Genomic DNA, 27202 nt, shown 5'->3' on the forward strand with positions numbered 1-27202 from the left:
ATTCAAGTGTTTGACCACTAGGTGTGTCCACCTGGACTTACTGGAGAGTTTGGATACTGAAGCCTTCCTCATGGCCCTACGGCGGTTTATCTCCCGATGGGGGAAACCCTACGAGATCCTGGCTGACAGAGGCACAAACTTCAAGGCAGGAGAAGCCAGGTTGGAGGAAGCCTTCCAAGCCATGGAACCCAGCCTCCAGGGTCAGCTGATGGACCAACAAATCTCATTCAAATTTAACCCTCCAGGAGCTCCTCATTTTGGAGGAACATGGGAGCGAGATATCAAATCTGTAAAGATGGCCTTACGAGTCGTCCTGGGGGACCAAACTGTCACAGAAACTGTCTTGCGGACCGTCCTGATAGAGGTGGAAGGGATACTGAACTCCAAACCCTTGGGATATCTCTCTGCAGACATCGCTGACCCGATCCGGTTACACCGAATATGCTCTTGATGGGACACCGAGATGCGTCACTTCCTCAAGCCATGTATGCTGATACCAACCTCGTTGGCAGGCTTCGGTGGCGACACAGACAGATCTTGGCTGACCATTTCTGTGCCCGATTCATTCGGGATTACCGACCAAGTCTTCAGCACAGAGGGAAATGGCGGAGAGAAATGGCCAGCCTGGAAACTGGCCAAGTCGTAATGATGGTGGACCCTCAGCTGCCTCGAGCCTCCTGGCTGGTGGCCCATATCACTAAGACCATGCCTGGGACCGATGGTCGTGTTAGATCAGTGGAGATCCAGGTAAAGAACCGGACATATATCCGGCCAGTTGCCCGACTAATTCCTCTCCCTGAGATGACAGAGGACGGGGAGCAATTTGCCTTTTTTGAGGAGTGTGGAAATGAACAAATTTCCGGGGTGGCTGTAGAAAAGGCCCATGGATTTGGTGGAATAATCCTTTAATTCATTGCCACTTACTCAGCTGGGCCAGGGGCGCTTTAATTAGGTCAGGTAGAAATGTCCGACAGATCTCCACTCCATAAAAGGAGGAAATCGCCATCGCCTGCTTTCTCTTCCTTCACTCTGTCTAATCCAGAAATTCTGTGCATCCATGAATCCATGTAAATCCACCGAATCTGTTAGTTCAGATGAAAGGTATCTGTTGCGATCGGGAGAGTGGGCCATCAGTTGTTGTTTAGAGTTATTACCGCGGAGCGCGGCTTGTAGCGCAAGGCCAAACATATTGTGTAATGTGAATGGTCAATGATCACGGCCCTACGGATTATAATAGGCCAATTATGCAATCGATATGGTTAATATGTAATGAAATTACATGTACACATGAAGACACTTGAAAGGGTGAAATAAGAAAGTCATTGTTTGTTGAACTGATCGACTCTGATATCGAACTAATGGTGATTATAGATTGAATAACCGATCACTGTTTGTATTATTCTTTCATGATTTATGATAAATGGTTACGAGCCTAAATTACTCACCGATGATTCCTATTGACTTATTAATGAACTGGATTGTTGAATTCCCTAAATTATGTTAATAATGAATGATTATTATGATTTGATCTTCGTGATTATGAATTTGATTGGATACATGTTATTCTGTTTCCTTTGTTATGCAGCACAGACTACTCAGTAAATATACCACTTTATGGTTAAAGGAATTCCTGCCTCAGTCTCATCCATTCCTCTGTCACCTGACCCGTGACCACCTGTTCACCTTCACTGTCAGTCATCCTACCTGTCCAGCTACCCACACAGATTCCACTAATCTTTCACTCATCTTCTGCACATCTATCACTCCAGTGTTTAATTGCTATATTGTAATTATTTCGCCACTATGGCCTATTTATTGCCTTACCTCCCTTATCCTACCTCATTTGCACACACTGTATATAGACTTTTTCTATTGTGTTATTGACTGTATGTTTGTTTATTCCATGTGTAACTCTGTGTTGTTGTACAGTATGTGTCGAACTGCTTTGCTTTATCTTGGCCAGGTCGCAGTTGTAAATGAGAACTTGTTCTCAACTAGCCTACCTGGTTAAATAAAAAATAAAAAAATTAGCCTCACAATCACCACACTTAACATCCTATTTTACCACTTCACCAAATCTTTCCCAAACATTACATTTCTGGCCCTCCCTTCTCTTTATTTTCATCACTCTACTTCGCAGATTTTCTCTTGAATTAAACTGACATTTTTCCCTCAGTGGATCCACATTAACTTTTTCTGTAGTTCCAAAAAGCATATGGCGATTGGCGTTTAGACTACTTGGTTCGCGTAGGCTACAGTTAGGCCCTAAAACTTAGGCTTGCATACTAAGGCCAGATAGAGTAAAAATAATGAAAGAAAAATCTCAAAGTAACCTATAGAGATATAAAGTGTACAAGAATTATAAATGAATTAATTTTATTATGTATTGTTTTCTCTTTATTCAACCTGCTGGCACCCACCTGCCCTTCATCCGCACAATATTTCATGACCGTAAACCTGCCAACCCCATGGAACCCAAACCGGCTGCGCGTGTACACCATCGTGCGCTATCGTGCATACATATATTTTGTCCCCCTACACCAAACGCAATCACGACACGCAGTTTAAAATATCAAAACAAACTCTGAACCAATGACATTAATTTGGGGACAGGTCGAAAAGCATTAAACATGTATGGCAATTTAACTAGCTAGCTTGCACATGCTAGCTAATTTGTCCTCTTTAGCTAGCTTGCTGTTGCTAGCTAATTTGTCCTGGGATATAAACATTGAGTTGTTATTTTACCTGAAATGCACAAGGTCCTCTATTCCGACAATTAATCCACACATAAAACGGTCAACCGAATCGTTTCTAGTTATCTCTCCTCCTTCCAGGCTTTTTCATCTTTGAACTTATATGGTGATTGGCATCTACACTTTCATAGTATTACCATGACAACCGGCAAAACAGTTAGTCTTTCAATCACCCACGTGGATATAACCAATGAGGAGATGGCACATGGGTACCTGCCTCTATAAACCAATGAGGAGATGGGAGAGGCAGGACTTGCTGCGCGATCTGCGTCAGAAATAGGAATGACTTCTATTTTAGCCCTTGTTAACGCAGACGGTCGTTGGTGCGCGCGAGCAGTGTGGGTGCAATAATTGAATAACATATATTCCTAAATTTATTTTTCAACGCTTGCGCATGCGACGTGAGCGGTGTAGTCAGGGTATAAGCGACTGTAGACGAAAGTCAGGTGAGTGAAGTCGGGGGAGGTGCTTCTGCCGAAAGTCGGACATTGTGGTGGTTTTCCAACCACAAGCCTCAGATCAACATGGCAGTGTCAACATAGCTGCTATCGTTTATAAACGTTTTTCTGTATAAATGTCGAACACTTTTCTATACCCCCATATCACACACACACGAACTGAAAACATAATGTGTGTACAATTAAATGGTTAGAGAGGTCTCATATCACTTTCATTGGTGGCACCTGTAGCTTAAGAATAGCGGCAAAGTTGGTTCCTGTTTCTGTCACGTCTTTGGCGAGGGTCAAACAAAAACACTTTAATAATTGGTCGACAAATAGTGCCTCCCACAATGCAGGCGGTTGGTGAGAGGCAACTGCAGCGACTTGAATGCGACTTCATCAAAAACTGCATGACCTTTGATCACATGATTTTTGTAAAGTTCATGCAGTCAACATGTAGTCGCAAATCTGACAATATTTATAACCATAACGCAACACACTTTGAAAGGCAAATTGATCAGCTCGAACGCCTCACTTGGCTCACTCATACAACAGAGTACCAAACCAAGCTACACATAACAGCAGCGCCATCTACTGTACTCAGTAGGCAACATCTCGTAACACCAGACACCGGTAAGGGGTTGGGTTTGGATCCACCTGCCTTTGACCCTTGCTTGACCCAGATACAGATCTCCTAATACCACTTGAGTAAATTTGAGAGACGATTCATCTACCCCAGTCTTGATAAAGATAATGTTCTGTCTTGGGGCATACCATTGGAACACAGTGTGTAGAACACATTGGCTACACATTTGGTTATCTTCTATTTCTAGTATAGCTCTAGATCTATCAATCAAATTCTTAGCCTTAAGGCTCAGTAAGGTAAGTCACACTAAGCGAAGGCTCTATAAATTCACTGTGTGTCTTCTAAGTGTATGACAAAACAGTAATGGATATGGCAAAACATTTATTGTTACAGGTCTAATTACGTTGGTAACCAGTTTTGCAATAAGGCACCTCGGGTGTTTAATATACAGCCAATATACCACTAAGGCCTTAGGGGGTGTGGTATATGGACAATATACCACGGCTAAGGGCTGTGTCCAGACACTCAGTGTTGCATCTTGATTTAAGAACAGCCCTTAGCCATGGTATATTGTCCATATACCACACCCCCTAGGGCCTTATTGCTTAAGTATATCACACATATATCTGTTTTTAGATCAGTGGTACAAGACACAAGGGTTTTTCCTCACTGAACATTCCCTAAGGAAATAAGTGGCCCACTTTTTACACATTTGGTTAGTAACCCTTTGCTCCAAGTAACGTTTTGTGTACATGGCCCCTTCAATTTTACCTCGATTGCCATGACAACCCACTAACTGAATTACCATCGTTCTGTAAAGATATCAATTCACTGCTGTCACTGAGGTGTGGACAGCTGTGCAGGACATAGATGGATGGGGATGCATAGGGTAAGAAGAAATAGCAAGTTATATTAACACATCCATGAATATAGTACACAGTATGTGTACCATAAATTAGATATTTTTTTCAGGCAGTTTCCTGGACCCAGGTTAAGCATATTACTGGACTAAAAAGCACTTTCAATGGAGATCCTCCACTGACCATGCTTTCTAGTCCAGGAGAAGGTTTAATCTGGTCCTGGGAAACTAGCCAGTATTATCCATTAAATGCTTAGTGTACACGATCTTTAGAATGTATCTCTCCCTTTCTAATCTTATGCTATATTCTATATAATATACTGTATGTCAACATGCTGTTTAGTACACTGTTTAGTACACCAAAATTAATCAGTTGGACGGGAATTTGACTTCTATAGGCAGGCCCGTTTTGTTCACGGGACCTGTTGTGTGCTTGTACATGCATTTGTTAATGGGTGTTATAATAAAGACCATAGGCAGCTCATGAGTTTCAAGTTTGTGAAGCTTACAATTTATTTTACCATTTTTGCCTGTCTGCATGCCAGTTATGATAATAATAACGTTTTCGTTTCTCAAACGTATTGTCACGTGGTTAATCATAACAATCTGAGTTAAAATGACACATTGATGCTCCATTGGCGGCTAAAGAAATTAGCGCATGGAACTCAGAGATAGCCTACAGGCCAATGCAGCAGTTAGTCTAGAACTTCCATCGTCAACTAATTCATATACATCGGCCTAAAATGAACAAATAAAAACAGTAGAAAATATCCTGATGAAAATGCAGGTTCTTACAATCGCATTAATCTCCCCACTCCACCTGTCTGACTCCCTTTCTATCTGTCTTGATTTGAGCTATCTCTAGTGAAGTGCAACATTGTGTCAACTCAGCAGGTTGGCGTGCTCAGGCTTGCGCACTCCTTCGACGTTATCAGGACAGAAAAACCACACACATGCTCATTGCTCACATTGAGCACTCCAAACAGAAGACTGAAAAAATTTACAAAACTCCTAAATGGTGGTTATGAAATTAACCCAAACTTATTTCTCACAAGTGTAGTGGGTTGTGAACTCTGCAAACAATGTTTCCACTCCGAGAATGAGAACAGTAAATGACTGTAACACATGCATTAAGATAAAGGTATATAACCAAATGACATGGATTAATGGTACATTTACGAGGCCTACTGGTTACATATGTAATGGGGAATTTATAAAAAAAATAACAATCAAAGGGAAAACAATTCAGACAATGAATGTGCAAGGATTGGCGGGAGACAGCGGAGCACATTGTGGAGAGACTCCCATATCTTCGCAACGCACCTTCTTCTTGTCTCAACATTTGAAATTATACTCAATACAAATTATCTACACATTTTAGAAGCTTTTCACTGACAGCCTTAACTCAGTAATCAGCTAGCCTACTGCCATGCTCGCAGTAGGCCTCGCTGATTAGTCTTGATCTCTGGTAAAGTATTTTGAATGGTTTTATTTAGACAGGAGTAATTGTATAATGTTGTCAAAACATCAATTTACTTTAGGGGAAGCCAACATCCGAACCGTGCACCTCTCAACTTTCCTTTTTAATTTGCCTGTAGCTGAAACCAGAGATCTGTGTATAATTACGATATGGTCATGTGTCCATCCTAACAATGCGAGTCGATGTCCCAAAGGCGGGAATGCAGGGAACAAGTTTAGGTCTGCATATCATGCCCATAGAAACACATTTGGCTTATTCAGGACAGATTTTCGCTAGAGTTAGCCAGTTCCTCTCTGCTGAAACTAGTGAGCGAATCGGCGTCCCACTGTTTTACAACATGTAGCCCATGTATCTGATTCTGTCTGGACAGAAAAAGTATGACATGCCATACTCCGTTTGTCCAGACAGCATCAGATTCATAGTCTACAAATATGGAAGCAGAGGGGCGCTGTTTCGCTCGCTCGGATGCTTAATCTGAGACTGATGCGTCTTTCTGTCGGCGCTCGACTCGGTGAGTGAAAGGGCCTCTGTGTTTCCTTACCCAAGAAGAAATGAAGAGCTGTTAACTCCCAAGAAGTTAGAGTTCACTCTTCCTGAAACACACACTCCTCCTGAAACACACATGTACATACGCACAGACCTCACGTGTTCTAAAACTGTCAACACGACAATATCTTCATAATTACACTGAACAAAAATATACATGTGAAAGATTTTACTAAGTTACAATTCATATAAGGAACCATATAAGGACACCGAACTGCAGTCAGGTCAAGACCCTGGTGAAGACAACGAGGACACAGATGAGATTCCCTAAGACTTTTTTTGACAGTTGTCAGGTTGTGCAAACCCTCAGTTTCATCAGCTGTCCGGGTGGCTGGTCTCAAACAATCCCGCAGTTGAAGAAGCCGGTCCTGGGCTGGCGTGGTTACACGTGGTCTGCAGTTGAGAGGGCGGTTGGACGTACTGCCAAATTCTCTAAAAATGACATTGGAGGCAGTTTATGGTAGAGAAAATAACATTAAATTCTCTGGCAACAGCTCTGGTGGATATTCCTGCAGTCAGCATGCCAATTGTATGCTACCTCAAAACTTGAGACATCTGTGGCATTGTGTTGTGTGACAAAACTGTCCATTTTAGAGTGGCCTTTTGTCCCCAGCACAAGGTGCACCTGTGTAATGATCATGCTGTTTAATCAGCTTCTTGATAGGCCACACCTGTCAGGTGGATGGATTATCTTGGCGAAGGAGAAATGCTCAATAACCGGAGGCTGTAATCGCTGCCAAAAGTGCTTCAACAAAGTGCTGAGTAAAGGGTTACTTATGTTAATGTGATAATTCAGTATTTAATTTTTTTTATACATTTGTCAAAAAATTCAAAAAACCTGTTTTCGATTTGTCGTTATGGGGTATTGTGTGTAGATTTATGAGGGGGAAAATGTTGTTAAATTTTTGAATAAGGTTGTAACGTAACAACATTTCGAAAAACGGAAGGGGTCTGAATACTTTCTGAATGCACTGTATGCTTTTTTTGCAGATGGAACATTTTTGGGATATTTTATTTCAGCTCAAGAAACATGGGACCAACACTTTACTTGTTGCGTTTATATATTTTTTCAGTGTAAAACTGTATGACTGACTCTCCTCTCTGACCACCCATACAGCAAACTGGACATATCTGATCTGATCTGGAAATCTGCACGGTGTCTGGTTCTCTGCTTCTGAGCAAAGACTGTCCTAAAATAACACTGACCATCTGAAAGTTGTAGTATGTTTATAAGGACTTTTTTATCCAAACTATAGTAGGTGTATTGTAATGATTTGGATTCAACATATGGGTTGTTCTTACATTGAGCTGGACAGCAGAAACAGCTAGAGAGGAAATATTTGAGAGTGGAGAAAGATGAATTGCATGATGTGAAACTTGACTTCTGGCCTGTCAATTGGTTAAATAATATTTAGCTGAAAGATTTTAGGCGGTATGGAAAGATGACTGATGTAGTTCAATGTAAGGATGCAAAGAGTCACCCATCTTACCCATGGTCATACTGTACTGTTGTCACACCATCCCACTCTCGACTGCAACTCTTTCACAGGTTCTTGTTGTTGCCCTAAATTACATTCTTAATTATTTCACCCCTTAAAGAAAAGGACAATATTTAATCAATACAAATCTTGAAATTCTGTATGATGACAGGCCCTAGAGAAGGAGACACTGGAATATGATATCTGGGCTGGAAATGGGAAACAGATGACTATCCATCCTCCTCTTCCTCCTCTTCCTCTCTTCTGTCTCTTCCCCTCTCCTGCTTTTTCTGCCATCAGACTCCCAAGAGTCCCTTCTTCCCCTCTTCTTTCTTTTTTCAATTGAGACCAGATATTTCCTTTCCTTCTCTTCATGACATCTCCTTCACTCCTCTGTTCCCTTTCTGTCTAATAACATTGGAACTTCTCCACTCCTTTTTGAGAGGAATGTTGTTGCGGCCGTGAGGCCTGGTTGGTGGGGTGGCTGATTGAGAACATTCATTCCAGGTCTGGTTCTCTCCCTCACACAGACAATGGTGCTTTCATGCCATTGTCTTAAATTAGCAAAGAGATGCCTGCCAGCTCCCCGTGTTTGATACTATTGATCATAACATCTTTGTTGACTAGCTGGAGAGGTGGGTGGGAATCTCCAGCGTTGCCCTCAACTGGTTCAGGTCATATTTAGAGCTGTGTAAATAGTGGACAGAACATACATTGGGTTATTTTTGACCCAGCCAGTTGGTTCACTTAGTTGGCTTATGGAGCTATAATCCACCAGGTCAGATCAGAAGACTAGAGGTATGGCTTAGTAGGGGGAGGGGGGGAGTAAATGTCATTCCGGTTCACCTGTTCTGTTCTATTGTCAGTACATGTTATGGTTGAGCACTGACACTTTTGTAGCTAATGGTGCTTGCTAAAAATGAGTCCCTAACTATCTGAAAGCCACTTCCCTACTAAGCCAAGCCTCCAGTCTTCTGATCTGACCCGGTGGATCATAGCTCAAAAACCCGGCATCAAAAACCCAACTGAAAGAAAACATTGGGTTGTTTGTAAACCAACTGGCAAGGTAAAAATAGCACAACATGTGTTCTGTCCAATATTTAACCAAATTGCTTTTAACCCAGCGTTTTGTAGAGCGTGGGTGGTTCAGTATCGTCCCCAGCACATATTCACTATAGTGTCCCTCAGGGGTCAATTCTGTGCCCCATCCTATTTTCCCTATACATGCTTCCCCTTGGTGACATCATCCGCAATCATAACGTTCAGTTTCACTGCTATGCGGATGGCCCATAGCTTTATTTACTAATCAGACCCAGTGGCCAAGCTAGCGTAGCTACCCTTCACAACTGTCTTTCTGACATCAAATGTTGGATGTCTGACCATTTTTTACAGCTCAATGATAACAAATCAGAGGTTGTTTTATTTGGCCCCACCTGGCTAGAATCCAGATTGTAAATAATCTTGGTCATTTGTCCACCAATATAAAGCCTACAGCCAAAAACCTTGGTGTCTTCTTTGACCCTGACCTAAACCGTGAGCTGCATGTAAAGAAAGTTGTCCAATACTGCTTTTATTATCTAAGATATATAGCTAAAGTCAAGTATTTTATTTTAGTCACTGATCTGGACAAAGTTATGCATGATTTTATTTACTCAGGCCTAGATTATGGTAACTTTTTGTATCAGTGGAGGCTGCTGAGGGGAGGATGGCTCATAATAATGGCTGGAATGGAGTCAATGGAATTGTATCAAACACATTAAAGATGTTGTTTCCATATGGCTAATACCACTCTATTGCCTCCATTCCAGCCATTATTATGAGCCGTCCTCCCCTCAGCAGCCTCTACTGCTTTGTATACATGTCGCAGTCAGAAATCACTCCATCGTCTACAGTTAGTTTAAAATGCTGCATCTCAGCTTTTAAAAGGCTGAAAATGTAACCATATCACACCTACAGTTGAAGTCGGAAGTTAACATACACCTTAGCCAAATACATTTAAACTCAGTTTTTCACAATTCCTGACATTTAATCCTATTAAAAATTCCCTGTCTTAGGTCAGTTAGGATTGCCACTTTATTTTAAGAATGTGAAATGTCAGAATAATAGTAGAGAGAATGATTTATTTCAGCTTTTATTTCTTTCATCACATTCCCAGTGGGTCAGAAGTTTACATACACTCAATTAGTATTTGGTAGCATTGCCTTTAAATTGTTTAACTTGGGTCAAACATTTCGGGTAGCCTTCCACAAGCTTCCCACAATAAGTTGGGTGAATTTTGGCCCATTCCTCCTGACAGAGCTGGTGTAACTGAGTCAGGTTTGTAGGCCTCCTTGCTCGCACACGCTTTTTCAGTTCTGCCCACAAATCTTCTATGGGATTGAGGTCAGGGCTTTGTTATGGCCACTCCAATACCTTGACTTTGTTGTCCTTAAGCCATTTTGCCACAACTTTGGAAGTATGCTTGAGGTCATTGTCCGTTTGGAAGACCCATTTGTGACCAATTTTTAACTTCCTGACTGATGTCTTGAGATGTTGCTTCAATATATCCACATAATTTTCTTGCCTCATGATACCTTTTATTTTGTGAAGTGCTGCAGTCCCTCCTGCAGCAAAGCACACCCGCAACATAATGCTGCCACCCCCGTGCTTCACGGTTGGGATGGTATTCTTCAGCTTGCAAGCGTAGCCCTTTTTCCTCCAAACATAGCGATGGTCATTATGGCCAAACAGCTCTATTTTTGTTTCATCAGACCAGAGGACATTTCTCCAAAAAGTACAATCTTTGTCCCCATGTGCAGTTGCAAACCATAGTCTGGCTTTCTGATGGTGGTTTTGGAGCAGTGGCTTCTTCCTTGCTGAGCGGCCTTTCAGGTTATGTCGATATAGGACTCGTTTTACTGTGAATATAGATACTTTTGTTCCGGTTTCCTCCAGCATCTTCACAAGGTCCTTTGCTGTTGTTCTGGGATTGATTTGCACTTTTCGCACCAAAGTACGTTCATCTCTAGGAGATAGAGCGGTATGACAGGCTGCGTGGTCCCATGGTGTTTATACTTGCGTACTATTGTTTGTACAGATGAACGTGGTACCTTCAGGCATTTGGAAACTGCTCCCAAGGATGAACCAGACTTGTGGAGGTGTATAATTTTTTTCTGAGGTCTTGGCTGATTTCTTTTGATTTTCCCATGATGTCAAGCAAAGAGTCACAGAGTTTGAAGGTATGCCTTGAAATACATCCACAGGGACACCTCCAATTGACTCAAATGATGTCAATTAGCCTATCAGAAGCTTCTAAAGCTATGACATCATTTTCTGGAATTTTCCAAGCTGTTTAAAGACACCGTCACTTTAGTGTATGTAAACTTCTGACCCACTGGAATTGTTATACAGTGAATTATAAGTGAAATAAACAATTGTTGGAAAAACTACTTGTGTCATGCACAAAGTACATTTCCTAACCGACTTGCCAAAACTATAGTTTAACAAGAAATTTGTGGAGTGGTTGAAAAACGAATTTTAATGACTAAAACCTAAGTGTATGTAAACTTCCAATTTCAGCTGTATTTTTGCTCCTCTACACTACCAGTCACTTCTAGAATAGATTTTAACATGTTATTAGTCACATTTAAGGCTAGTCTAGCCCCATTCTATATCTCAGATCTTATTTCTCCCTAAGAGTCATGACGCAGCCTGAGATCCTCTGGCAGGGCATTGTTGTCTATTCCTAAGTCTGGTTGAAAACAAAAGGAAATATAAGATTAAAAATTGCCAGAGGAGATCTGGTTTGCAGATTCTGTGCCTCTTTTTAAATCCCTGCTAAAGACACACTTTTATAAAGATGCTTTTAATATACAGTATGATTTCAATGTATAATTTTAATTTGCTATCTTTATTCATTCTCTTTCCTCCTGTCTTTGTTTGTTTGTTAGTAATTCTATTTTGTTTTATGATGTGAAGCACTTTGTTACTTGTATTGAAAAGTGCAATACAAACACAATTATTAATATTACTGTTATTATTATTATAGCATAGTATGCCCGCTTTTTAAGGAAAGAGCAATGAAAAGAAAGTCTGTAAATGTAATATTTCACACAGTCTTCTATGAAATGAAAATATGAAATGGGGAGGAGGGGACTGTGATGGGAGACAAACATCACTGTGGCTTTGAGCTGCATGTTGTCCCCTCTTTTAGGAGTTTTGGTCGTTGACCTATCAGGTACTTGTTCAAAGGGCCAGTCAAGAACTTTGAGAGGAGGAGGTTTCGATCACCCCCCTCAATACAACTTCTCACTTTATATGCATTTAAGCACATTGAATAAGATTGGTGACGCATGTCACTGCCACGTTATCCTTGTAAGCCGTATGGTGTTTTATGGATGTAAATCACACTTTCTTCATCGTGCCACTGACTGAACCCCCAAGTCTCTGGAAGCAACAAAGACATTGGGTGCTGGCACACCCACATGTATGATCACACGAAAGAACGCTCACATTGGTCAAAAAGCACTGCCAGAGAAAATGCAGAGAACAAGCTGGTCTTGCTGCCACAGGCTGGGTGTTATTTTTAGATCATGCATAAGAAGACCAACTTCTGATTTGCATTCAAATACACCATAATACTTTTGACAAGACATGAGCAATTAGCCACAGTTCACACCTTGTCTGCCATGTATAAGGCTGCATTTACACAGGCAACCCAATTCTGATACTTTTTTCACAAATTGGTATTTTGCCCAATCAGATCAGCTCTGAAAAATATCTTATGTGAAAAGTCATAACACATGTAAAATCTTACTAAAATAGCGTGTAGACACTGGAGTTTTTTGTCAAACAAGAGCAAATTGAGAACACCGCTGAGTACTATCTCCTGTCACACCCTGATCTTTTTCACCTGTCTTGTGCTTGTCTCCACCCCCCACCAGGTGTCTCTAATTTTCCCCATTATCTCCTGTGTATTTATACCTGTGTTTTCTGTCTGTTGCCAGTTCATCTTGTCTCATCAAGCTGTCCCAAGCGTGGTTTTCCTACACTCTAGTTTGTGGTCTACTCCTCCCGGTTCCGACCTGTTTTTGCCTGCCCTGACCCTGAGCCTGTCTGCCGTTCTACACCTGCCTGACTCTCATTAGGATTATTGATCTCTGCCTGTCCTGGACCTGCCATTTGCCTACCCCTTGTATATAATACATCTCTGAGACTCGAACCATCTGCATCTGCATATATTTCCAAAATGTAAAAATTGTTCTTAGTATGTTAATGATGTTAAAAGGCTGCAAAACTGAAGAAAAAAAAATATTACCAGGATTAAAGAGATCTACAATCTGTCTAGCAGGAGATTCTGAAAAAGAGGCTCAATTTGCGCCAAGACCTTGGTCTGAGATCACATTTAGCTCCTCCATAATCACATTTGAAGATGTCTCAATCTATCGCTCTAATGGGGCACAGACACAGTGGCTGAGAGAAGAGAACACTGTTACGCTGTGTCTCTCAGGTTCATTTTAGAGTTCAGAATCCTAATATTTGCATCTACAATTAGGCAGACCTGGTTTAAGTATGGGGATGTACTGTCTATAGTCTATCCAGCTGTCACAGATTCAAAGACATAGATGAAAACCAAAAGACACAGCAGAGCAGGCAATAGGATAAATCCGTTTGACTATAGACCTCATCGTAGCAGAGAAAGAGAACAGAAAAAGTCGCATGGCAATGCAACATGACCTATGGCAGGGCCTGCGTTATTAGCAGGCCCTAGGGTGCCTGGACCGCGCTACCGTACCTCCTTGTTCGTCCAAATTAAATATAGAATTATTGATAATTTATTTGACCGAGACGCACGCGGACAGAAAGATGCATCAATCTCGGATAAAGCATCAGAGCGTGCTAAACTGCACCCCTCTGCCTCCGTATGTATAGACCATGTATCTGATGCTGTCTAGACAAACGGAGTATGACATGTCATACTTTTTCTGTCCAGACAGTATCAGATACATGGGCTACTGAAGTAAGACAGAGAGGTGCTGTTGTTCTCTTTAGTTTTAGCAGAGAGGAAGAGGAAAACTCTCACAAAAATCTATCCTGAATAACCCTTTGCGTACACTAGCATGCGGTGCCACGCGGTGAATCACCACTTCCCATTCATTTTCAACGGAAGGAAAGCGGTGAGAACCGTTGGGGGACCATTGGGTGGCGCGAACGTGGCATGGGAGGCGGTGAAAAAGTTCAGCATTTCTCACCTTTATGCAAATCACCAGCGGGGTCCGCTGGGCATTGACCAATCATATCGAGTGATTCCCATGAAGAATTTGACACTATGCGAGCAAACGCTGGAGACTTTCTTCATCGAAGATGGCAGACGAAATACTGGGATGGAAGCAAATGTAAATAATTATAACATCATAACGAATCATGTAAAAAATTTACAGTTGAGAGGAATATGCAGGCTAGCTAACATTAGCCAGCTAGCTAGCTAGCTTTATGGGCGTTGTGACATCAGTATGAAATTGTAATGTGTTCAATGTTTTAGGGTCTCCTGAGAAAACCAGCAAACCAGGCTGTTGTAAGATGTCATTTTCTATAGTAGAGTAGGTCAGGGCGTGACAGGGGGTGTTTTTGGGTGGTTTTCTATGTTATCTATTTCTATGTGGTTATTCTAGGTTTCTATTTCTATGTTGGGTTTTTTGGGATGATCTCCAATTAGAGGCAGCCGGTCCTCATTGTCTCTAATTGGAGATCATATTTAAGTTGTTTTTTTTTCCACTTGTGTTTGTGGGTTGTTATCTTTTGAGTGGTGTTTATTTCACTCTGCGTCGCGGTTTGTTGTTTTTGTTATTCAAGTTGTTTGTGTATTGCAACGTTTCACGGAATAAATAAATATGTGGAACTACAACCATGCTGCACTTTGGTCCGATCCTTTAGACAACCGTGACACTGGCATCTTGTGGAATTAAAGAATCTAGCTTGCTAAAGCATTTACTACAAATTGAATGTACAATTTTGTAACCTTGCCTTGCTGATATTTACCATGCAATGCAGCTGAAGTAACGTAGGTAGATAACTATCTTCTTGCTTATTGTTTTGTATGAGGATAAAAATGCCTGTATGCTTATGGATATATCCAATCATATCCAATATATCCAATCATATCCAATACCAGGAGAATCAAACTCTAGTCTTTGAATGATGCTGTGTCTGCATGTATATATTACAATTAGACACTTCAACAGTGTTTACCAATCCTGATCCTGGGACATCAATGGTTACACATTGTAACTATGCAATAGACTAATAACATGATTTAACTCGTTAAAGGCTAATTTGTAATTCATATATATAGAAACAGAATTTAAAAAACAATACACTACACTTCCTATGCATCATGTAAATACTCTAAAACAGGTTAATTTCAACCAGAAGAGAATGTGAAACGCGTTATTGAAAGAAGTTATTTATCCAAGTGTTATAAATACATAATACATGCATTATAAATATTATAATTGTAATATTATATTATAATTACAAGTTCAGTCTGTACTTCAATGCACAGCATATGATTAATGAATTACAGTGCTACTAAACTGAATATTCTCTCAGTTCATCACAATTACATAATAAATCAAATGTATTTATATAGCCCTTCTTACATCAGCTGATATATCAAAGTGCTGTACAGAAACCCAGCCTAAAACCCCACACAGCAAGCAATGCAGGTGCAGAAGCACGGTGGCTAGGAAAACTCCCTAGAAAGGCCAAAACCTAGGAAGAAACCTAGAGAGGAACCAGGCGATGAGGGGTGGCCAGTCCTCTTCTGGCTGTGCCGGGTGGAGATTATAACACTACATGGCCAAGATGTTCAAATGTTCATAAATGACCAGCATGGTCAAATAATAGTAATCACAGTGAACAGGTCAGGGTTCCATAGCCGCAGGCAGAACAGTTGAAACTGGAGCAGCAGCACGGCCAGGTGGACTGGGGACAACAAGGAGTCATCATGCCAGGTAGTCCTGAGGCATGGTCCTAGGGCTCAGGTCCTCCGAGAAAGAAAGAAAGAATTAGAGAGAGCATACTTAAATTCACACAGGACACCGGATAAGACAGGAGAAATAATCCAGATATAACAGACTGACCCTAGCCCCCCGACACCTAAACTACTGCAGCATAAATACTGGAGGCTGAGACAGGAGGGGTCAGGAGACACTGTGGCCCCATCCGATGATACCGCCGAACAGGGCCAAACAGGCAGCATATAACCCCACACACTTTGCCAAAGCACAGCACCCACACCACTAGATGGATATCTTCAACCACCAACTTACCATCCTGAGACAAGGCCGAGTATAGCCCACAAAAATCTCCGCCATCGCACAACCCAAGGGGGGGGCGCCAACCCAGACAGGAAGACCATGTCAGTGACTCAACCCACTCAAGTGATGCACCCCTCCTAGGGACAGCATGGAAGAGCACCAGTAAGCCAGTGACTCGGCCCCTGTAATAGGGTTAGAGGCAGACAATCCCAGTGGAGAGAGGGGAACCGGCTAGGCAGAGACAGCAAGGGCAGTTCGTTGCTCCAGTGCCTTTCCGTTCACCTTCACACTCCTGGGCCAGACTACACTCAATCATAGGACCTACTGAAGAGATGAGTCTTCAATAAAGACTTAAAGGTTGAGACCGAGTCTGCGTCTCTCACATGGGTAGGCAGACCATTCCATAAAAATGGAGCTCTACAGGAGAAAGCCCTGCCTCCAGCTGTTTGCTTAGAAATTCTAGGGACAATTAGGAGGCCTGCGTCTTGTGACCGTAGCGTACGTGTAGGTATGTACGGCAGGACCAAATCGTAAAGATAGGTAGGAGCAAGCCCATGTAATGCTTTGTAGGTTAGCAGTAAAACCTTGAAATCAGCCCTTGCCTTAACAGGAAGCCAGTGTAGGGAGGCTAGCACTGGAGTAATATGATCAATTTTTAGGGTTCTAGTCAAGATTCTAGCAGCCGTATTTAGCACTAACTGAAGTTTATTTATTGCTTTATCCGGGTAGCCGGAAAGTAGAGCATTGCAGTAATCTAACCTAGAAGTAACAAAAGCATGGATGAATTTTTCTGCATCAATTTTGGACAGAAAATGTCTGATTTCTGCAATGTTACGCAGATGGAAAAAAGCTGTCCTTGAAACAATCTTGATATGTGTTAGGTATGCGTAAATGGCTGTAAGGGAGCAGGAGAGCAGATATTGGGTAGCAAATGGAGCCTTTTATTTAGGTGAACCAAAAACACACGGCACAACGAACACGAAATACAATACGGGTTGACATAACCCAGCGCAACCAGTCTAACGTGCGCATACATGAAGCAATAAACAATCCCACACAAAGACATGGGGGAACAGAGGGTTAAGTACACAACAAGTGATTGAGGGGAATGAAACCAGGTGTGAGGAAAACAAGACAAAACAAATGGAAAATGAAAAGTGGATCGATGATGGCTAGAAGACCGGCAACGCCGACTGCCGAGTGCCACCCGAACAAGGAGAGGACCCGACTTCGGCAGAAGTCGTGACAATATGTTCGTCAAAAGAGAGATCAGGGTCCAGAGTAACGCCAAAGGTCCTTCACAGTTTTATTTGAGACGACTGTACAACCATCTAGATTAATTGTCAGATTCAACAGAAGATCTCTTTGTTTCGTGGGACCTAGAACAAGCATCTCTGTTTTGTCCAAGTTTAAAAGTAGAAAGTACAGCTGTGTGTCATCCGCATAGCAGTGAAAGTTAACATTATGTTTTCGAATGACATCCCCAAGTGGTAAAATATATAGTGAAAACAATAGTGGTCCTAAAACGGAAGCTTGAGGAACACCGGAATTTACAGTTGATTTGTCAGAGTACAAACTATTCACAGAGACAAACTGATATCTATCCGACAGATAAGATCGAAACCAGGCCAGAACTTGTCCGTGTTGACCAATTTGGGTTTCCAATCTCTCCAAAAGAATGTGGTGATCGATGGTATCAAAAGCAGCACTAAGGTCTAGGAGCACGAGGACAGATGCAGAGCCTCGGTCTGATGCCATTAAAAGGTAATTTACCACCTTCACAAGTGCAGTCTCAGTGCTATGATGGGGTCTAAAACCAGACTGAAGCATTTCGTATACATTGTTTGTCTTCAGGAAGGCAGTGAGTTGCTGCGCAACAGCTTTTTCAATTTTTTTTGAGAGGAATGGGAGATTCGATATAGGCCGATAGTTTTTTATATTTTCTGGGTCAAGGTTTGGCTTTTCAAGAGAGGCTTTATTACAGCCACTTTAGTGAGTTTGGTACTGTCACGTCCTGACCCTTCCAAGATGTGATTTTCTATGGTAGAGTAGGTCAGGGCGTGACAGGGGGTGTTTTGTGTTTTTCTATGTTTTCTATTTCTACGTTTAGGTTATGGTTTTTCTATTTCTATGTTTTTTTTGGGGGGGTTGATCTCCAATTGGAGGCAGCTGGTCCTCGTTACCTCTGATTGGAGATCATATTTAAGTAGGGGTTTTTCTTCCTGGGTTTTGTAGGTGATTATAATTTTTGAGTAGTGTGTTTTCCTCTTTGCGTCACGGTTTGTTGTTTCTGTGTATTCAAGTATTTAGTGTATTGCAATTAGTTTCACTGGTAAATAAAATATGTGGAACTACGAACACGCTGCATTTTGGTCCGATCCTTTGAACAGCCGTGACAGGTACACATCCGGTGGATAGAGAGCCATTTATTATGTTCAACATAGGAGGGCCAAGCACAGGAAGCAGCTCTTTCAGTAGTTTAGTTGGAATAGGATCCAGTGTGCAGCTTGAAGGTTTAAAGACCATGATTATTTTCATCATTGTGTCAAGAGATATAGTACTAAAACACTTTAGTGTCTCCCTTGATCCTAGGTCCTGGCAGGGTTGTGCAGACTCAGGACAACTGAGCTTTGGAGGAATACACAGATTTAAAGAAGAGTCCATAATTTGCTATGTAATGATCATGATCTTTTCCTCAAAGAATTTCATGAATTTATTACTGCTGAAGTGAAAGCCATCCTCTCTTGGGGAATGCTGCTTTTTAGTTAGCTTTGAGACAGTATCAAAAATAAATTTTGGATTGTTCTTATTTTCCTCAATTAGGTTGGAAAAATAGGATGATCGACCAGCTGTGAGGGCTCTTCGATACTGCACGGTAATGTCTTTCCAAACTAGTCAGAAGACTTCCAGTTTGGTGTGGCGCCATTTCCGTTCCAATTTTCTGGAAGCTTGCTTCAGAGCTCTGTTATTTTCTGTATACCAGGGAGCTAGTTTCTTATGACAAATGTTTTTAGTTTTTAGGGGTGCAACTGCATCTAGGGTATTGTGCAAGGTTAAATTGAGTTCCTCAGTTAGGTCGTTAACTGATTTTTGTCCTCTGACGTCCTTGGGTAGGCAGAGGGAGTCTGGAAGGGCATCAAGGAATCTTTGGGTTGTCTGAGAATTTATAGCATGACTTTTGATGCTCCTTGGTTGGGGAATGAGCAGATTATTTGTGGCGAATGCAAACGTAATAAAATGGTGGTCCGATAGTCCAGGATTATGAGGAAAAACATTAAGATCCACAACATTTATTCCATGGGTGTCACGTCCTGACCAGTAAAAGTGGTCATTTGTCATTGTAGTATGGTCAGGGCGTGGCAGGGGGTGGTGTTTTTGTGTGTTTTGGGGTTGGTTTGTTTAGAGGGGATTGGTTCTAGTTTTCATTTTCTATGTGTGGCCGAGTACGTTGTTTTCGGTGTAGCCTATGTGCCTTATGGAACTGTTTCGTCGTTTGTTTATTTTGTTTGAGTGTCCTCTCTAAATAAAGTAAGAAGATGAGCACTATACCCGCTACGCCTTGGTCTACTCATTTCGATACATATGACAGAACCACCCACCGAAAGAAGACCAAGCAGCGGGGTAAGGAGCAGGAGAAGTATTTGGAGTCGTGGACGTGGGAGGAGATTTTAGACGGGAAAGGACCCTGGAGGCAGGCTGGGGAGTATCGTCGACCGAAGGAGGAACTGGAGGCAGCGAAGGCAGAGCGGCGCTACTATGAGGCGCTGTATAAGCCAAGAGGCAAGTGCGAGAGGCACACGGGCTTACCGTGGGGAACGGGTGATGAGGAGAGCACAGAGCTATGCGGAAATGCGCACGGTATCGCCCATACGCACGCACAGTCCGGTGCGGTCAGTACGGGCTCCGCAGCGTTGCCGGGCGAGAGTTGGCCGGCAGCCAGGAGAAGTGTGCCGGCGCAGCGCATCTGGCCACCAGTACGTCTCCTCGGTCCAGCTTACCCTGCACCTACTCTACGCACGGCAGCCCTCACTCTCCAGCACAGCCCAGTTTTCCCTGTGCCAGCGCTCCGCCCGTGCCGGGCTACAGTGACCATTCAGCCAGGATGGGGTGTGCCAGCCCTGAGCTCCAGACCGCTGGTGCGCCTCCACGGCCCAGTGTGCCCCGTGCCTGCTCTGCGCACCCAGTCTCCTGTAAGTCAGTCCGGGGAGACCGGTCCCAACTCCATGCAGGAGGCCTCCAGCGACGCTCCTCAGCCCGGAGCCTCCAGTGACGCTCCTCAGCCCGGAGCCTCCAGCGACGCTCCCCAGTCAGGAGCCTCCAGCAACGCTCCTCAGCCCGGAGCCTGCAGCGACGCTCCTCAGCCCGGAGCCTCCAGCGACGCTCCTCAGCCCGGAGCCTCCAGAGACACCTCTCAGCCCGGGGCCTCCAGCGACGCCTCTCAGCCCGGGGCCTCCAGCGATGCCTCCCAGTCCGGAGCCTCCAGCGACGCCTCCCAGTCCGGAGCCTCCGGCGGTGGTCTGCAACCCGGAGCCTTCGGCGGTGGTCTGCGGCCCAGAGCCTTCGGCGGTGGTCAGCGGCCCAGGGCCTTCGGCGGTGGTCAGCGGCCCAGGGCCTTCGGCAGTGGTCTGCAGCCAGGAGCCTTCAGCAGTGGTCTGCAGCCAAGAGCCTTCGGCAGTGGTCTGCAGCCAGCAGCCTTCAGCGGTGGTCTGCAGCCAGGGGCCTTCGGCGGTGGTCTGCAGCCAAGAGCCTTCGGCGGTGGTCTGCAGCCCAGAGTCTTCAGAACGGGAGCTACGCCCAGAGCCAGAGCCACCTCCGTAGTGGGAGGATTGGCGAAGGGGGGGGTGTAGCACAGGAACCGTCATTGACGGTGGCCACCCTCCCTTCCCTCCCTTTAGGTTTGGGGTTGTTTTTGTGGTTTTTTTTGTTTTGAGGTGCAGTCGGGGTCTGCACCTTTGGGGGTGGGGTACTGTCACGTCCTGACCAGTAAATTTGTCATTGTAGTATGGTCAGGGCGTGGCAGGGTGTGTTGTTTTTGTGTGTTTTGTGGTTGGTTTGTTTAGAGGGGATTGGCTCTAGTTTTCATTTTCTATGTTCATTTTCTATGTGTGGCCGAGTATGGTTTCCAATCAGAGGCAGGTGTCTTTCGTTGTCTCTGATTGGAAGCCATACTTAGGCAGCCTGTTTTTTCCTTTGGGTTTGTGGGTGGTTGTTTTCGGTATTGCCTATGTGCCTTACGGAACTGTTTCGTCATTTGCTTATTTTGTTTGAGTGTTCTCTCTAAATAAAGCAAGAAGATGAGCACTATACCCGCTGCGCCTTGGTCTGTCCCTTACGACGCCTATAACAATGGGACAAAACTAGGTCCAGAGTATGACTTTTGCAGTGAGTAGGTCCGGAGACATGTTGGACAAAACCACTGAGTCGATGATGTCTCCGAAAGCCTTTTGGAGTGGCTCTGTGAACTTTTCCATGTGAATATCAAAGTCACCAAAAATTTGAATATTATCTGCTATGACTACAAGGTCCGAGAGGAATTCAGGGAACTCAGTGAGGAACGCTGTATATGGCCCAGGAGGCCTGGGCCATATACAGCTATAAAAAGTGGTTGAGTAGGCTGCATAGATTTCATGACTAGAAGCTCAAAAGACGAAAACGTTGTTGTTTTTTTTGCAAATTGAAATTTGCTATCGTAAATGTTAGCAACACCTCCTCCTTTGCGGGATGCATGGGGGATATGGTCACTAGTGTAACCAGGAGGTGAGGCCTCATTTAACACAGTAAATTCATCAGGCTTAAGCCATGTTTCAGTCAGGCCAATCACATCAAGATTATGATCAGTGATTAGTTCAATGACTATAACTGCCTTGGAAGTGAGGGATCTAACATTAAGTAGCCCTATTTTGAGATGTGAGGTATCACGATCTCTTTCAATAATGGCAGGAATGGAGGAGGTCTTTATTCTAGTGAGATTGCTAAGGCGAACACCGCCATGTTTAGTTTTGCCCAACCTAGGTCGAGGCACAGACACGGTCTCAATGGGAATAGCTGAGCTGACTACACTGACTGTGCTAGTGGCAGACTCCACTAAGTTGGCAGGCTGGCTAACAGCCTACTGCCTGGCCTGCACCCTTATTTCATTGTGGAGCTAGGGGAGTTAAAGCCCTGTCTATGTTCGTAGATGAGATGAGAGCACCCCTCCAGCTAGGATGGAGTCCGTCACTCCTCAACAGGCCAGGCTTGGTCCTGTTTGTGGGTGAGTCCCAGAAAGAGGGCCAATTATCTACAAATTCTATCTTTTGGGAGGGGCAGAAAACAGTTTTCAACCAGCGATTGAGTTGTGAGACTCTGCTGTAGAGGTCATCACATCCTCCTAACTGGGAGGGGGACAGAGACAATTACTCGATGCCGACGATGCCTCTCTCTTATCGAAACACAGCTACAGATGAGACATATGGAGAGAGAGAGAGAGCATGATTAAGCCTTGTGTTTCTTTTATTCTAGCACTGTCAGTCATCATAATCGTCAGGAGGTGAAATGCAAAACTGACCTTGGATCATTAACTCTGGGACTACTACATCTCTATATTTTAAATAATACTTCCTGTTGACCCAACCAAGTGACCTCTCACGTCTGATCATGTTGTGCACTCTATGTAGCCAGTTCAGATGCGAGAGGGGTTCACCGACACAGCTGATATACAGTGCTGAAATATCACATTTACATAAGAATTCAGACCCTTTACTAAATACTTTGTTGAAGCACGTTTGGCAGTGATTACAGCCTCGAGTCTTCTTGGGTATGACGCTACAAGCTTGGCACACCTGTATTTGGGGAGTTTCTCCCATTCTTCTCTGCAGATCCTCTCAAGATCTGTCAAATTGGATGCGGAGAGTTGCTGCACAGCTATTTTCAGGTCTCTCCAGAGATGATCAATCGAGTTCAAGTCCGGGCTCTGGCTGGGCCACTCAAGCACATTCAGAGACTTGTCCCGAAGCCAATCCTGCGTTGTCTTGGCTGTGTGCTTAGGGTCGTTGTCCTGTTGGAAGGTGAACCTTCGCCCCAGTCTGAGGTCCCGAGCGCTCTGGATCAGGTTTTCATCAAGGATCTCTCTGTACTTTGCTCCATTCATATTTCCCTTGATCCTGTCTAGTCTCCCAGTTCCTGCCGCTGAAAAACATCCCCACAGCATGATGCTGCCACCACCATGCTTCACCGTAGAGATGGTGCCAGGTTTCCAACAGGCATGACGCTTGGGATTCAGGCCAAAGAGTTTAATTTTGATTTCATCCGACCAGATAATATTGTTTGTCATGGTCTGAGAGTCTTGAGATGCGGTTTAGAGCGTATTACTATTTACCTGTGAATATATTCATTAAACGGGGAATGGATTAAACTATTTACCCGTTTAATAAACAGACCTTCATACATAGTTGCTATGCTGAATTCTTGACGCACAATCGAATGTGCTGCTAGCACACCTACAAGCGAGCCACTCTGGGCGGCCGGACCAGCACGCAGTAATTTACTGCATAATAATGTACATGAGCCGTAAACCCAATGCGTTTTAATGGGCATAATATGCCGACCTAAGCTTGTCGCCTGCATTCCTGCCATGGGACAATGACTCGCATTGTTAGGGTGGAGACATGAGCATCTCCTCATTATATACAGATCTCTGTTTTCAGCCACTTGCAAATTAAACGGTTGCACAGTGTACGGTTTGGATGCTGGCTTCCCCTAAAGTAAATTGATGTTTCGCCAACATTTTTCAATTACTCCTTTCTAAATTAAATTATTCTAAATACTTTACCAGAGAGCTGTACTTAGCCACAGAGGATCATTAGCTTATTTAAAAAAAAATTGCTGTGGATTGTTTCAAAAAGTGCCTAGGCCTATGCCTATTTGGGAAGCCAGCAATTTGGGCAGCGCGCATGGCTGTAGGCCTAACTGATTATTGAGTTAAGGCTGTCAGTGAAAAGCATCTCAAATGTGTGAAGATAATGTGTCTTGAGTATAATTTTAAATGTTGAGACAAGAAGAAGGGGAGGGGTGTGTGGCAAAGATAAGGGCATCTCTCTCCCGAAACCATGCACTCAGCTCTCCAGAATGTGCTCTGCTGTCTCCTGCCAATTCTTGCACATTCATTGTTTCATTGTGAGAATTGTTTCCCCTTTGATTCTTTATTTTTTATAAATTCCCCATTACATATGTAACCAGTAGGCCTAGTAAATGTACCATTAATCCCTGTCATTTGGTTATATACATTTCTCTTAATGCATGTATTACTCATTTACCATTCTCATTCTTGGAGTTCACAACCTGCTACACTTGTGAGAAATACATTTTGGTTTATTTCATAACCAGTGTTCCCTGAAAGGAATGTCGGCACTGAACAAATGTCAGGTCTGCTGAGTGCAAACTTTTACATTGTGAAGATTCTGTTCAACTTCTGGCACATGTTTATTGTGAACACTGAGGCTGTACCCGCTTTAAGTTACAGTTATAACAGTGGCCAAGTAGGCTACTGCGGCCATTTGATCATAATGTAGGCCTATCAGAGTGGCCTACCATCAAAAACAATGGAGAAAATGCATCCCATAACATTTTAACATGGAAATAGCTGTTCTATCATTCAGCCTACAGTAGCAGTCAATGTGTGGTGTTCAGTGTAGGCCTACATTCCGTGAGACTTGACATTAACCTCTTGACGTTCGCCTAGTATAGGGGGCGCCACAGCGATTTTTGAAAAGAATTCGTGCCCATTTTCAAGGGCCTCCTACTCAAACTCAGAAGCTAGGATATGCATATAAATAATATATGTGGATAGAAAACACCCTAAAGTTTCAAAAACAGTTTGAATGGTGTCTGTGAGTATAACAGAACTCATATGGCTGTCAAAACCCCGAGACAGATCGTAACCGGATGTGGAATTCTGAATTGCGGACTCAACTTCAGCGCTGTGCCTATAAATCACACTGTGAGCTATGGTTCATTGAGCACTTCCTATTGCTTCCACAAGATGTCCCCAGTCTTTACAAAGTGGTTTGGGTCTCCTACTGTGAAAACTGGCTGAAAGAGAGGCTGTGGAACGCAGTGACATGGGGAGGGCCATCACCATTATGACGCCGGCTCCCCTGGCTACCCCCACCTTTCGAAACGTTTTCAAAGACAATGGAACCGCCCCGATTGAATGCTATTGGATCTGCGGTTGAAAAAGGCCCTAGAGATTTATGTTATACAACATTTGACATGTTTGAACGAACCTAAATAAATAAAAAAATCCATTTTGGTAAGAGAGGTAGCCCGCGCGCGACGGTACTTTGGTGCAGCCTTCAGAACGTGCTAACAAGAAGACATAAAGGATTAATTTTTTCGAACGAAAATACATTTGTTGTGGACCTGGGATTCCTAGAAGTGCCTTCTGATGAAGACAATCAAAGGTAAGGGATTTTTGACAATAGTATACAAGACTATATTTGATATGCGATTGTTCCAAGATGGCGCTGACCTGTAACGTTAGCCTATTTTTCTGAGTATCGCATCCCCTTTCATCGCAAAGTATGATTACCCAGTAAAGTTATTTTTAAATCTGGCACTGCAGGTGCTTTGAAGAGATGTTAATCTTTAAATCTTAGATTGACAATATTACATTTTAAAAATGTTTTCGAATAGTAATTTAGTAAATTGTAGCGCTGTTTCACCTGACGCATTTGAGGAAAAATAGTTAGTCAACGTCACGCGCTGATGTAAAATGCTGTTTTTATATATAAATATGAACTTTATCGAACAAAAGAATGCATGTATTGTGTAACATGATGTCCTAGGAGTGTCATATGATGAAGATTGTCAGTGCTGCATTTAGCTGTTTTTTGGTTATTTGTGATGCATGTGGTTGGTCGGAAAATGGCTATGTGAATACTTTTACGATGTACTCCTCTAACATAATCTAATGTTGTGCTTTTGCTGTAAAGCCTTTTTGAAATCGGACAACATGGGTCGATTCAGGAGAGGTGTATCTATAAAACGATATAATATAGTCCTATATTTGAAAAAAAATTATATGACATTTTGTTATGCAAATGGCGATAGGATTTTTCGCTGGATGTCCGTCCCGCATACCAGGGGTTAACCTGTTTATCCAATTGTCCTTCAGACAAGGTGATTGAAAATGTGCTGTTTGATGCAAGAAACCACTTTACAAAATCAAGTTAATTATTATTCCCATACCATTATTACAGAGAATCAGAGGAATTATGCTACCCTCTGCTTATTGGCTACTTCGCTTATTCAAGCTTGTTTCAATATACAACACTGCCTCTTTAAGACAGAAAAAAAGCTCTTTACCTTTTCAAAGATGGTAAGAAATGCACACATTTTGTGCTCTTGTAGGAAGCAACCACTCACCCATTGCTGACTAGAAATTAGCTATAACTGGGCTACTAACTAATTTATTAGAAAATAATGTGAACACGTGCACACGTGGCTACTAGCAGCTCTCACCTTGATCTCAAACAAGCGCATCTACTCCCAACCACTCATGATGTAAACACAGTCCATTTCAAAGGAATGGCACAGATCCATAAATGGCAACAGTCTATTTGCATATAGGGATACTGCAGCTCTGATTGGTTATGCCGCACTGGTCTGTAGAGTACAGGCTGAGCCTGTCAATGAGCCTGTCAATGCAATAGAAGCCTGCAAGAAAATCTCTTGCATAGTTTGTTTTGCATACTAAATCTTGCATAGTTCGTTTTGTTTTGGTA

The sequence above is a fragment of the Salmo salar genome, chromosome ssa04 (genome assembly GCF_905237065.1).
Source record: "Salmo salar chromosome ssa04, Ssal_v3.1, whole genome shotgun sequence".
In the NCBI taxonomy this organism is placed as follows: domain Eukaryota; kingdom Metazoa; phylum Chordata; class Actinopteri; order Salmoniformes; family Salmonidae; genus Salmo; species Salmo salar.